The sequence below is a fragment of the Chenopodium quinoa genome, unplaced genomic scaffold, assembly GCF_001683475.1.
Source record: "Chenopodium quinoa cultivar QQ74 unplaced genomic scaffold, ASM168347v1, whole genome shotgun sequence".
NCBI classification, from domain to species: Eukaryota; Viridiplantae; Streptophyta; class Magnoliopsida; order Caryophyllales; family Amaranthaceae; genus Chenopodium; species Chenopodium quinoa.
This window is the reverse complement of record NW_018745174.1, coordinates 1,804,346-1,818,860: the sequence shown is the minus strand read 5'-3', so window position 1 is coordinate 1,818,860 and position 14,515 is coordinate 1,804,346. Positions and strand designations below refer to the sequence as shown.

Here is a 14,515-nt window from a genome sequence, read left to right as displayed (position 1 = left end):
AATGTGTTTTATGCTTTATTTATTTATGATATATTATGTGTGGACTAACATAAAGGTTGATTTGGGAACGGTTATTGAATAAGGGCCTTTGATGGTTCCAAGTTGTAATTTGAAATTATTTGACTTGTTCTTTTGGTTTTAAAGTTTATTTTCGTTTGGTTGACTTTTAAATTTTTAGTCTTCCGCTGTGTATCTTTGATAATTTCCTTAGCCGTTTTCACGGTGGCGGTAATGTCTTAGTTATTCCTAAATCGTATTTTTAAAAGAGTAGAATGAGTATTTTAAAGAAAGGAATTTCTAGGGTGTTACACTGAGCTATCTTTTCATATTTAGTAGTGAGAAAAAGAAACCGATCCAAAGGGGAAGACAGAGACTGTGAAGCTTGTTGAACCTCCAAGACAAGCTGTTTCCAATTGATCCCCCAGGCTTTTTTGTGAGAAACACACCAGGCAAGCAAACGCTCTCGAGTAACAGAAAGCTTACGACTCAAGACGAACATAGGGGACCTTGGAAAAAACAGGGAGAAAACGGAAGCAACAATATCTTTAATCGAGGCAGATAAACACCGACTTTCAACCCTGTAAGGACGCTTGACATGATCTATATCAGCAGAATCTGACAAGATAATAGCAGCATGATCTGAGAACAAAATGGGTTGATTAATAACTTTGGTGTCCGGGTAGTCAGTAAACCAGGAAGAAGTACCATAGGCTCTATCTAAGTGCTCAAAAATAGGTCGGCATCAGTTCTGTTATTGGTCCAGGTATCCGAGGACCGGAGAATGGGACATCTATCAAATCCAAACCCATACGCCAATCAATAAAATCCGCTCGACCTGGAATAAAGCAATTGCCTCCTAATTTATCAGAAAGGTATTCCACTTGATTAAAGTCACCCATAATGATTACTTTCGGAAGAGTTTCCAAAATACTACTAATCAAGTGCCAAACCTCTAAACGATTAGAAATTTGAGGCGATCCATACACAAACATCACATGTTTTATTTCATCTACTTGCACCAATTTCTAGAGAAAAACATTCTGAGAACTATAAACAGGAACCAAACCCAATGGGGTAAACCAACATATAAACATACCCCCACTAGGACCAACGGCATCTATGCCATTACAACCCAAAAATGACAAAGGTGCTAGCTTTTGCATAACTATATCAACAGGAAGCATAGTTTCCATAAGACACATTATATCTATACCATGAGAGCGGGCTAGAGACGAAACATACAGAATTTTAGGGGAGTCCGCTTGTCCCAAGCCCCTACAATTCCAAACTGCCATTTTCATCTAAATTTTGGTGACCTAGTCCGGGAGGCCACCGATCCCTCGGAAGAAACCCTAAAAGGGAAGCCCAAAATCCCTTTACGCTTCTTAAATGGTAAAAAACACGGAAGATTACCAGTATCTCCCATCTGTCGCTGCTGCTCATCAGAAAGAGGATTGACTGCATCTCCAGCTCTCTTCCTAGGACCATGGTGCTTGACCCACTCCCACATTTTCCCATCACTTTTACGCAGCTTAAGACCAGAGCAGACTTTGACCTTGCCCCTAGTCTTCTTAAACGGAGAACAGCTCGAGCTTTTGGGAGACGGAGCAACTGTAATAACCAAGGAAGAAAAAGATTGTGGCAGAGTTTGCGCCGGGGAACACTCCATTGGAACCACTGAAACCGACTCATCAGACGACGGTTTAATTGAGTCCACTTCACTTTCTGTTTTTGGGGTCGGATGAAGTTCAAAAGTGCCTGATGAAGAGTCTACTATGAAACTCGATTGCTCAGAGCAGGCAACTGGGAAAGGTATCTGGGTGTTTTGTCTCTTTGCATCATGTGGATTGTCCATTGTGAAATCAAGTCTTCGTTTCTTCTTAAGTACCGTAACTGGGGAGGAATTATGATTTGAAAACCCAGCAATATCCTTCCGTTCATGGTTGTGGTTTAAAAAAATCAAAAAAATGTTGGGTAGGATAAGATTGGAAGATCTAAATTTCTCAGTTCTTTTAAGGCCGATGTTTCTGTTTGAGAGAGCAGGAGCCGAGGCGATTGTAACATCAAAGAAAGAGCTAAAATGATTGAGCGAGGCATTAATCATTCCTGGGGATGCTCTGCACTTATTTTTCTTATGGCCAATCTTCCCGCAAGAGGAACAGAAAATAAACACATTTTCAAACTTAAAATTAATCCACTTGGGGTCAGATCCCAAAGTTTCAAGGAAGAAGCCAGGAGGCAGGGACTTTGAAAGTGGAATAATCAGTTTTGCTCTAATGGAGCAGATAGTGCCAGCAAAAGGGGAAAACACTTCAAAGCAAATAATTCTTCCTAATTTTTCAAGAACAAATTTAATAGAACTCACCTCATAAAGGTTTAAAGGTAATTCATCCAATCGAACCCACAAGGTTGCTTGATCAAACTTGATGTCCTTAATAGAAACGGCTGGATTCCATGGCTTCAAGACTATGAGGGCTGCCTGATAAGCAGCTGTCCCCTGAAAAATTAAGGCGAGCTTATCCCGCTCATCACTACAGTTAAAGATAAAACAATCCTCAACCTTTGCAACAGAAATAGTTCCAAATTTCAACCATTGGTTCGTAACCCACTGTTGGTTTCGTGGCGCAGAGAACTTGCGAGCATCAACGAATTTTCCAACCACTAAATTATTGTTAAACTTAAACGGAGCTTGTGATTTCCGATTGGAATTGAAAGTGCCTTCGGAATCTGAAATTGGTGACATCGCTGCCGGAGTCGGAAAGTAAAAAAATTGGCGGTGGCTATGGAGATTTTGGTTTTGGCGGTGAAAGAGGAATCGTGGCAGTGTAATAAAGAGTAGCGTGGCTCTAGAATTCTAGAGAGAGAAGCTCTGTATTTAGAGTTTTTAATTGCTTTCACATAGTTTTACTGCTACTTAGTTTTACTTCACATAGTTTCGTTCATTAAGGATACTAGTAATGTTAACATAATTTCGATCTTAAATTCTAGTATTTCACATCCACACACCTGCCGATTAGTGGTCAAACATTAACTATTACTTCCTCCGTTTTTAAATACTTGCTCCATTTTTATTTTTTACGCTATTCATTTGTCCTACTTTGACTATTGTTTGTGATTTATACATAAGAAAAAATATAGTCTTGTGGATACTTGTTAGAATCACCTCAATAAATAGATTATTAATTTTCAATTGTTAGAATTTATACTTATTGATATTTACAGATATTAGTGATCAAAGATTAATATCAGCATGTGTGTCAAAGATAAATGAAGCAAGTATTTAAAAACGGAGGGGTAACATATTATGAGGCTCCATTGTCCTATTGTATAAAAGCATACAATTAGCAAATTGCAGATATACTTATCTACTGTATTAAACTGCTCGTTGGAGTCAAAGTTGCCATCATATTTCAACTATAAAATCATTCTCACTTTTCTCAACTTATTAACATAGCTTGCGCACTATTCTTTCATTGCATAGATGTACTGTCAATCATCTTCCCGCCATATTTACAAATAAAACCTCGTCATAATATGCGATACTATGTATCTCCTATGAGGATCGAACTATTGACGATACCCCGTGTGGTAACTCTGCTGACCCGCTAGTCATATCTCGCTACAAAAGTTGCCCGGAAGATGAAGCAAGTCTACTTGATTCCGTCAAAATAAATGTAAAAATGTCTACTAAAAATGTCATATAACTAATATTGATCATGTTATCATGTATTTACCAAGCAAAGCTTGGTGGAGTTGATAGGAACTCACAAGGTCACAAGTTCAAGTCCCACCAACTACAAAATGCTTAGGAGTAGGGGGATTCCTTTACCTTCCCCACCTACTCTCAAGTGTCGGCCTGCAGAGCTGGGCTAGCTAAACATGTAAGAGGTGCCGGTTCAGTAGGGTCTTTCATCTTATCTTAAAAAAAATGTTATTATGTATTGTACTATACTACGTGGATCTTGTGTTGATATTATTGGCAAAATTGTTTGGGCTATGATAGCCCAGTAGTTGGCCTGTCAACTGTGTTAGCCCAAAAGTGTATCACTTCGAGAATATAATCCTGGACAGTTATGTTCCCACTACACAAGCCTACTATACTAAATTGAAACCATAGGCCTTGCCATCATGGCCCAGAATTAAATATCCATTTAACTTAAGCCCACCACTGGGAATTAAATAACTGGACCATCTTTAATGACTAACCTTGGTTCAAATCTAGGCTTTTGTTAAGTCTAATCGATATGGGTCACTTTGATTTTCTGTGAGTCCAAATCATTCACAGTTTCGAGTTCGAGTCAATTTTGATATGGGTTGTATTAAGTTTATATCAATCTTGATGTTAATTTGAGCCAGGTTTATACAAATTATATACTACCTCCGTTACAGGTTATGTGCAACGATTAGACATTTTCCCTCTATGCTTTATGTCAAATCGTTGCACATAACATGTAACGGAGGTAGTATATTTTTTTTGAGTCAAGTTTAAACCTAGGTATCAAATTCAGATCACTTTAACACTAAAAATCTAATTTCAGCGGGTTCAGGTTATAAATGATCAAGCAACATCCTTATAGATCGATGTTAATTTGAATTGTATTAGCCTTAAATTTGAGTCAAGTTCTGGTCATAATAAGTTTCGGGCTCAAGTCCAATTTGGATCAAAATATCTAATAAGCATGTCAAATTGCATTAGTCTCGAATTTGGATATACTACAAATTGAGTCAGGACAATTTGGATCATTCTTTTAGTTAGGGCAATATCCTTCATTAATTTATGTGGAAGGTGAGCTTGTGACTAAGCCATTGCCCCTTTCATTAATCGTTAGTTAGTAACAGTAAGGTTATTGTCAACTGCATGAGTCATGCATGTGATAGATAAATAGCATTGATATGGATCAATCTTTATGTTATTATTATGAAGTAGATGGTCCAGGGTGGGTTTGGTACCAATCATCGTAATCAAGCTTGTCTTATTTTGTATTTAGTTATACTAATCATATGATTAAAAACAACTTATATGGTCATCAAGGTCACCATTGAGTATCAAACAATTAGTATATTGGAGCATGCATTGGTGTGTATCGATAGCCAACAAATCATTTGCTTCCAATATTAGAATATCTTAACAATGAAGACTAGATGATCGCGTGTTAATATTATGGAGTAAGTATTATTATTGCATAGACCAACGTCATGTTGAAAAATTAACGTATAAAATAAGAATCTATTTGTTTTGTTGGAAAACAGTTTCTTAGTTAAGAAGTTTTTGTTTTCATTTCTCCATTTTTCTTTGTCTGTATTGTTAATAGGTGGAAATACACTACTAGAAAACAGCAAAATAACGACGGAAATTTTCCGTCGAAAACATCCCGTTTTCCGTCGGAAAACCCGTTTCCGACGGAATTCCGTCGGAACTGGTTGTCGGAAAATATTTTGTCGGAAAATGGGCCTTTTCCGACGGAATTTCCGTTAGAACCACTATTCCGAGTCCGGCAAGAGATATTTTAAGGCCCGAAATAATCTGTCGGAAATGTACGACGGACTGTATTCCGCCGGAAATTTTCGACGGAAATTCCGTCGGAAAATGCTTTTAAAAAAACAAAAAAAAAGGCCTACCCCCACCAGCAGCCACCACACCACGGCACCAGCCACCACCCCAGCCCACCTAACCCATACCTTCACCCACTACCCACTACCCAACACACCAAAACCTCCACCAGAACCCACCTAACAAAACCAGACCCCCCTAACCCTACCCCCACAGCACCACCCACCACTCCAACCCACCTAACCCGTAACACCACCCATACCAAACCAGAACCCACAAACCAAACCACACCCCCCTAACCCTACCCCCATAGCACCAGCCACCACCCAACCCTCCTAACCCGTACCACCACCCATACCAAACCAGACCCCCTAACCCTAAACAACCATACCCACCACCTAACCTTAGCCTAGATCTACAACCCTAACACTCACATATTCGGCCGAACCCCCCAACCTAAGCAAACCACCACCACCGTGGCCGCTGAATACCACAATCAACACCAAAAATTAACAAAAAAAAAATTAAAGAAAGAAAATTGAAATAAAATAAGATACATACCTTAATTCGACCACATGACCTAGAGTTTTCATGGTCGAATTTGACCCGAAAACCTTTGTTTTCAACTTGAGAAGAGAGAAAAAGGGCGAAAACAGAAGAAATTGTAGGCGAAAACAGAAGAATTTTTTGTCGAAAACAGGAAAAGGGTGAAAACTCGGTACAGTGATGGTGATGTTGTTCATGTCGGTGGTGATGTCGATGGTGATAAGCGTTGTCGGTGGTGGTGGGAGATACGAGGAAAGTAGAGGAGGGAAAGAGGAGAAGAGAACAAGAGAAGAGAACGAGAGGAGAGAGGAGAGGAGAACGACAGAGTGGAGAGAGGAGAATGAAGAGGAAAGAGGATAAGGAGAGGAGAGAGAAGAGGAAAAGAGGCGTAAAGGATTTTTAGGATTTTTAGAATTTGAGATTTTTTAAAATATATATATATATATTCCGACGGAAAATTCCGTCGGAAATTTCCGACGGACTATAAATCCGTCGGAAAATGTCTTTTCCGACGGAATTTTCCGTCGGAACGCACATATATTCCGACGAATTTTTATCCCGTCGGAAATTTCCGACGGATTTGTGACGGAATTGTTGAATTCGTCGGAAATTTCCGACGGAATAATGGGTCCGTCGGAACTAGTCCATCGCTATTTGCCTGTTTTCTAATAGTGATAATTTTCCCACGGTGAAAATTTACTTTTACGAGAAAAACCTACCTTTGATGAAGAAAGTATATATGTCACATTTTCCTTTTTTATTCCGCACTTCTCTATCTCTTCTCAATGCTCCATCCTTCTTCTTCATTCCATTTACTCTCCTTTTTCTTTTTCTTTTTCTCCCACAAGTATACCTATAATAACCAAACAAATAACACAAATTCTTTAATATAGCGGACTTTCATTAAATTATAATAAGACCAATTAAAGTTACCTTAAAAGTATTTATTTACCCTTATATAATACAAAAATTATTTTACCTTTAAAAATACTTATAATGTATTAGATCAATCATATTAGTATTCATGGTATGTATCCATTAGAAATTACACATTAAAACGCTGTCAAATACATTGCAAATTAAAAGTTACCATAAAAATTGTTAAAGTTATCCTTAAATTTACCGTCTAACGTGTAAGTCCGCCTTATACAAGACTTATTGAACAAATAAAGAAATACGTTTTTTACAAATACATTTTCCATTAAATATTATTTTCTGTGTAAAAAAATTAATTTTCGTGAAAGACATTTTCCATCAAAACAAACGAAACATAAAAAGTAAAATTCCACATACAAACATAGGATTACATTGAATGTGAGTGTGAATTCTAACTTTTATTTATGGGAAGATAGAAGAAAAATTATGGTAAATCCTTGCTTAAAATAAAGTAGGACAAAGCAAATTAAACCAAATGAAATAGTAGTAGAATAAGTGTGCGTGTAGGATGTAGGTTGTATTATCCACTTATTTGTGAATTTTGATTATAGTAATTCATGTTTGACTTGAATTAGTATGACTTACGAAAAAATACAATCATCAAATTTTGATGAAAGTGACTATAATTTCGTATTGTGTTTGCTTGTGTTATTAAAATGCTTAAAGAAACAATTAACCCTTTCACTAATTTTATAATTAGCTTTTTTTTACTTGAAAAATGATCTGATAATTTGAGATCATAAATTGATGACTTAAACCAATCAATAATGACCACGTGTGTTGACAATTGTCAAAGTAAAAATTCAATTAGCATATGAATTTTAAGTTTGAACGCGTATTATTATTGCTTCCGTCAAAATGTCAATTTGATCACGCACCCTTATTTGGGAAAAGGACATATTCTTCTTTCATTAACTCCTCTTATCAATTTATCTATTATCTTATCACCAAAATAAAATTAGTTTTTTTTTTCTTCTTTTTTCTAATGAAGAATATATTCCCAACAAAAATGTTCCCTTTACTTTCGGTTAATGTATGTTTTTCTACAAAGAGGAAGGCATCTTCCTTTATTGAATGATGGTAATGGTATAACTAGTTCGATGATCAATGTTATAGAATCGATTAGGTGCGCCAGCTAACTTAGTCGATAAATTCTTGGTGATGGCTTTTAGCCTCTGAAATTTTTTATATGTGAGACACATAGTGTGACCGGGTTTACTCGAGTTACTCGGTTAGGGAACATTCGAGTTACTCGGTTAGGGAACATTCGAGTTACTCGGTCATGGGTTACTTGAAGGGTTTGGTTAGGGGTTACTCGATCAGAGGTTACTTGAGGGGCTCAGTCCGGATTATCCGAGAGGTAATTCGGACATAGATTACTTGAGGGGTTCGGTTAGGATTTACTCGAGTTACTCGGCCAAGGGTTACCCGAGTGTTAGCTGGCCATACAGTATAACCAGCCGCACACAAAAGTTGCTTATAGATTATTAATATATTTGCGGCATATTCGTGGCTTTCAGTCTCTCAATACCCCAAACAAATTAGACAAAAGTAGATCTTGTAGAATGTTTATCCTTAGCTAGCTAAATTATTATGCGCCACTAACAAAATATAAAGGTCCATCTTTTTTTTTTTCATAGCCTAGAAATATATTTTAAAAAGGCAGAAAGATCTATTTGAAGTAGTAAAGATATATAACCAGCTTGGCATTGCCATTCTTTTCCAAAGTTGTGAGTTGTAAAACATCAAACATTCGAAAGATTCTAAAATCTTATGTATTTGCATGTTCAGATCGATTATAAGGTCTAAAGAAGATTCTTAAATTTAGTAGCATTAACATTCACTCATAACCATTTTAAATATCTTCATCATAATTTTTCCATTGGGTCACACATGGAACAATATTATTAATTTATTATAAACAAAGTAGTTAAAGTAAAGTACTAATGTCAATTAAACTCATAGTTGCAACAAAAAAGCTAAATCATGATGGGCTTACACATTAGTTCTATCTCCTTTTTAAGGATTTATTAAAATATTGAAGAAAAAAAAATGATAGATATACCGGACACCTAAACTAATACCGATTTCAAATTTGTTTTGAGAATAACTACATTACTCGTGGTTTTGGCCATGCGTGCTTGACATATAGTTAATTTAACAACAATTAACTGTATTAATTACATGTTATGAAGTACAATACGTCTAATTGTTACGGAGAATAAGATTATAACTAGTTAAATACTAAATACAAACGTAATTATATAACATAAAATTTGTGAATTTTTTTTTTAATCACAAATTAAACTATTCTCGTACAATTATTCCTTTTTTTTTTGAAGAAATTTTACAACTATTCCTTTAGAGATAGAGATTGTGACTACTTTTCTAAACATTATGAAACTTTTGAAATAGTTTCGAACATATTTTTATTGATTATATCACTTTGTAGTTTGATTGTATGGATGATGTTGTACTTTAAGTAATATAATTGTAGTTAGTTAAGAGCACATACTTGTCATTGTTATTGTTATGATACGTAATGGGAAATATTTATATAGTATGTGTAATACTATGTATTTTTCAATTTTTTTTTTTGAGAAATAATGCTAGTTTAGTTTCGTGCGTTGCACGAATTAAGTAGCCATTATTTGTTTAAATATACTTGGCTACTTGTTAGAAACTTAGAATTATTTATCAAATCAAAAGTTTGTTTCCCACTGAAAACTTGAAAAGTGGACAATCTATTCTCGTGAAAAGGAGATTAATTTACTACTTCTGTTTCTTTTTAATTGTAATATAAGAGTATTATTTGTACACAAATTATTGGGTCAGCCAAGTTGACCAAATAGTTCGTGCGGCAGAGGAGATGACGATAAAGACGACAATAATGGTGGATCTCCTTCTTACCCTGTAGGCGACGATGACAACATCAATGGCAAAGGAGAGAAGTGGGGTCATTCATGGCAGAAGAGGGACAAAGTTTAATTCTCATATTTTTCGAAAAATGCCCAAAAAATCGAATTGAGATTTTCTTATGTGATGTATAATTGGTGAAAATGTTTGTCCCATATGATTGTATGTTGAATTGTGAGCATTTTGGTGACAAATGCATGTATTTTGGTTGAGAAATGAGCAAGTTATGTTATACCAATGACCTTTAGTACGAGCTCTTCAAGGGAGGTTCCGCCATTGTTATACATATCATAAAACAAATTATACAAATCTCTCTCTATTTTTTTAGAGACCCCTTGTAAATTTATCTTTTCAATATAGTTTAGTACTTCTTTTTATTTAACTTTCTTAATACCCGCGTAATCAACCCAAATGGGTCGTTCTTTTGGGGATGGAGGGAGTAGGTGTCAAATTTATTTATTTTTTTTAAAAAAAAAAATTCATAATCTCATTAATTAATTTTGAAAGAAGCACCGTATTTATTTAGTTTTGAAATAAAAAAGGAAAAAAAATGATGATGTCAAAATAGTTTAGGCGGGAAATTTTTTAATAAGGAATTGACATGTGCCCTTTAATGATGTCAATATGTTTTGTTTTAATAATTGTTAATAGATTTGTGTAATATATACTCTATAACGCAATAATATATTTATGATTTATTTAAATTTTTCATTACTATTATATTTTCTAATATATCCATGTGATATAAGTTCATTAGGTTACAAATCCAACAGATACGAGTATCAATTCAATATCCTAACAGATATCATTAATAAGAATATGTTTAACAAAAAAAAGTATAAGATCAAAAATCTAAGTTCCAAACAGATATCAAACCTTTTTTTTTTTTTTTAATTTTTTTTTTATGACAATTGAAATCCAATTTAAGATATTTATGAAAAGTACATTAAATTAGGATAAAAAGTTAAAAACTTTAAAGAAATAATATTTTCATAAGCAATATTTGACTTGTTACCCTTATTGGCCTTATAACACCACATAGCAGCCGTGTAAAATTGGTAGTCGTATTTAATTATACCATTACTACAATATGAAAGGAAAAATAAAATTAAAATGATTTTTTTTTTACAATAAAAGTAAATGAAAATGGAATTAATAAAAAACGCGTTTCCTAAAAAGCGTAAGCCTAATTGGAACCTTCCTTGAATAAATCTTTCCTACCTATTTTCCTAAACTTTGTTTGCCTATAAATACATGTAAAATCATTAGTCATTCCTCCCATAAAAAAAATCACAACAAGTTTATAAGCCTTGAAAACACCACAACAACAACCCAATTACTTTGTGAATTGTTATCAACCAAACAGAAATTATGAGCAACACACAAACTCAACAACAACAACAACAAAACATGGACAACGTTCCTCCTGCAGGTATTAATTTTCTTTTTTTATTTTTATTTTTCGGTTGTTAATTTTAAGTTTTCGAATTGTTTTTGAGTTTTGATGATGATGATGATGTTGTAGGTTACCCGACTCTAAGTCCTCCTGAAGGAAAGATGAAGAAGAAGGGTTGGTTCCGCACCAAGAAGAGGGGTGAGAAAGGTTTCATTGAAGGATGGTACGTCGTCTCTCTTTATTCCCTAACTTAATGAATAATACTCCCTCTGTTCGTTATTATTCTTTATGTTTTTTTAGGTTTAGCTATGACACATAAGGTGCCTTAGGCAAACCCGATTTATGTACTTACTTAATTCCGATGATTGATTGGTTAACTTTTTTTTTTTTGGGGGGGGGGGTTAGAGTTTTTTTTTCTTCATATAGCCAATAATCAACCAGACACAAAATTAATTTTCATGCATAATTGACTAATAATAAAAGTCTAGTTGTTGGTACTATGTGTTTATATGCATGTGTGAAACAAGATTATCTTGCATAATTTTAAACAAAACAATTTTAGAATATAACATGACTTTATTTGGATTAAAGATTAAGCTACTCTTTATTTTTAATTCAAAGAATTAATATATATATATATATATATATATATATATATATATATATATATATATATATATATATATATATAGTCAAATTATATATATACATAGTAATAATAAATTATGTATGATAAACAAAATTGTTTATATTGTTTGTTTGTTGAATGTTGTCTAAAAATTGCAGTTTGGCCGGGTTATGTTGCTGTTGGATCTGTGAAGAGTGCTGCTGCTAAAAGAATCATGGATTGAATGATTGATGATGATTGTTGTATCTATCATGTTTTTAATACAGTTTGTGAAATTATTGGATTCTTGAATTATGTGTAACTGATCTATGATTTGATACACAATATATATATACTTTGTCATGTGAATAATAAAATTATCAGTGTTAGTTTTTGTTAATTATTCTGGTCTATCTAATGATTGTTCATTTTTTGTTTGGCGGATGGATTGGTGCGCGCAGCCTTGCAGCTTTATGCTGCTGTTGGGTTTGTGAAGAGTGTTGTTAAAAAGTCTTCTCCACCCTTCAAATAAATTAAATTTTATATTTTGTCAAAAAAAAAAAAAAAAAGAAATTAAGTTATTATTTTATGAGCTTGTAAAACATTTATCCATTATGTTATTTTGAGAGTTTAGTGTGAGTTAGTTTATTAATTTCGTGTTTTTTCAACCTATATATATATGTATCGGAACAACAAAATATATGAGTAGTAAAAATTTGCGTTTTTAATATTTGCGTTTTTAATTATTACTCTGTATCTTTATTTTTTGTCAATATATGAAATTTTAAAAATATAGTAAATGAAGAAAATGACATAATTGAAGAAGATAAAGAGAGACAATTGATAATTTGTGGAAGGGCCTAGATCGATCTATGTAGGCGTGATGAGGACGTTATAGAAAATGCAATGTGGACCAATTTTTCAACAATGGCACAAACAATATATTCTACTAGTCTAATCATCATTTAATTGTCGATTAATAATCCTATTATTAGGATAACCACGAACAAAGTTGGAACTATCTGTTCCTGCTGATTTCTGCTTCCGTTGATGTCCGAGGGCTGGTAATGGATTTCGACCTTGTAAATAGCAGGTGCCTACGCGGCACCAAGCGACTCTCCACGTGTCAGAGGGACATGCCACGTTCCGAGAAGCAGCTCTCCACGTGGCAGAGACTGATGCCGGTAAGGACATGAATTATTCAATGATTAACGAGGAATTTAAACTACACGTCACCCTTTTACCGGCATATTATAGATGCTACCGGTATATCCCGTACAACTAGCCCCCCAAGTGAGGACGTTAGTAAAACTAACGTGCTCACTTGCGATCGAACACGGTGCTAGTACACAATATACCATTCAAGAATGATGAGAAAACGAAAAGATCTACGATTGACGACAGTACTTTGCTCAATTTAAGATGAAAAAATCTACGATTTGCCCCCCAAGTGAGCAAATTGCCGATAGGATTTTGTTCAACTGAAGACGAAAAAATCTACGATTTGCCCCCCAAGTGAGCAAATTGCCGATAGGACTTTGCTCAATTTAAACTAAAACCGAAAATAGTAGTGAATATGGTTTCACTTTATTTGAATTTTTCCCCAGGATTTGGCGGGAAACTTAATAAAATAATGGGGCACGTGTCAGTCATCAAAGTAGGGTGTTTTAGAAAAGGCGTTTTATTACAGCCGTTGGATGGCATGCAGTAAATGTCACATCAACCGTTTCATTTGGACAGTATAAAATATCAAATTTCGTACTTTTGACCCTTCATTTCCTTTGCGAAATTTTTTTGAAAAATTTCTACTTCATTTCGCTCGTAGTACGCACATATTTCTGCGATTCAGGAGTCGATTTGTCAAAGGTTTGTTCAGTTGTGTTGTGACCGGTGTTTGTAAACGGAGGACACTTAATTCCTGAGTTACGCTTTCAAGAGTTGAGTTCAAAAGAGGTAAAAAAACCCTAACTTTCTTTTCAATTTCTCACTAGTTTGTGGTTAAGTAGATTTTGCGTTTATTTCATTATTTGTGAATGTCTGGTTCTGGAATGCGTGCAAATACGGGTAAATCCAGTGAGGATGAACTCTGTACACCCTTAACTTCTGTAGAAGAAAGAGAAGCTTATTACCGCCATAAGTTTCTGGCTGACGCCGAGAAGGCTTTGCGTCCTACTGTAGACACCCATTTGTGTCTTTGCAAAACCAAACCCGGTGATGAGTGCCTTTCACGTCGAGTCATAATCGAATGAAACGAAAGTGTGGAAAGGTCTAGTGTTGCGGAAAGTTTTATTTCTCTTTTATTCTCCCTGTTTTTGAAAACTTTATTTTAAGAAAACAGCCAATCCAGTTTGGTTGGTCCATGATATGGGTCCAATAGTGGTGTATTTGGATGGGGCTTGCAAAGACCTTTCCAACGATATATTATAAGCCCAATTCCGATGAATATTGAGGAAGTTATGGCCAATTTACTAAACTGGGCCCGGTTTGAGCTTTAAGTACGGCCTAATGATCTAGGGGAGGGCCTAATATAATTTATCATTCCTAATGCAATTGGGAATGGTTT

General features: G+C 34.7%; 1 long non-coding RNA gene across 1 annotated transcript; it reads left to right on the top strand.

Moving 5' to 3' along the window:
- Positions 1-11,208: 11,208 nt before the first annotated feature.
- LOC110710540 lies at positions 11,209-12,355 on the top strand. Its single transcript, XR_002509172.1, has 3 exons — positions 11,209-11,381; positions 11,475-11,568; positions 12,132-12,355. It is a non-coding gene; the product is annotated as an uncharacterized LOC110710540 (long non-coding RNA).
- Positions 12,356-14,515: the final 2,160 nt, after the last annotated feature.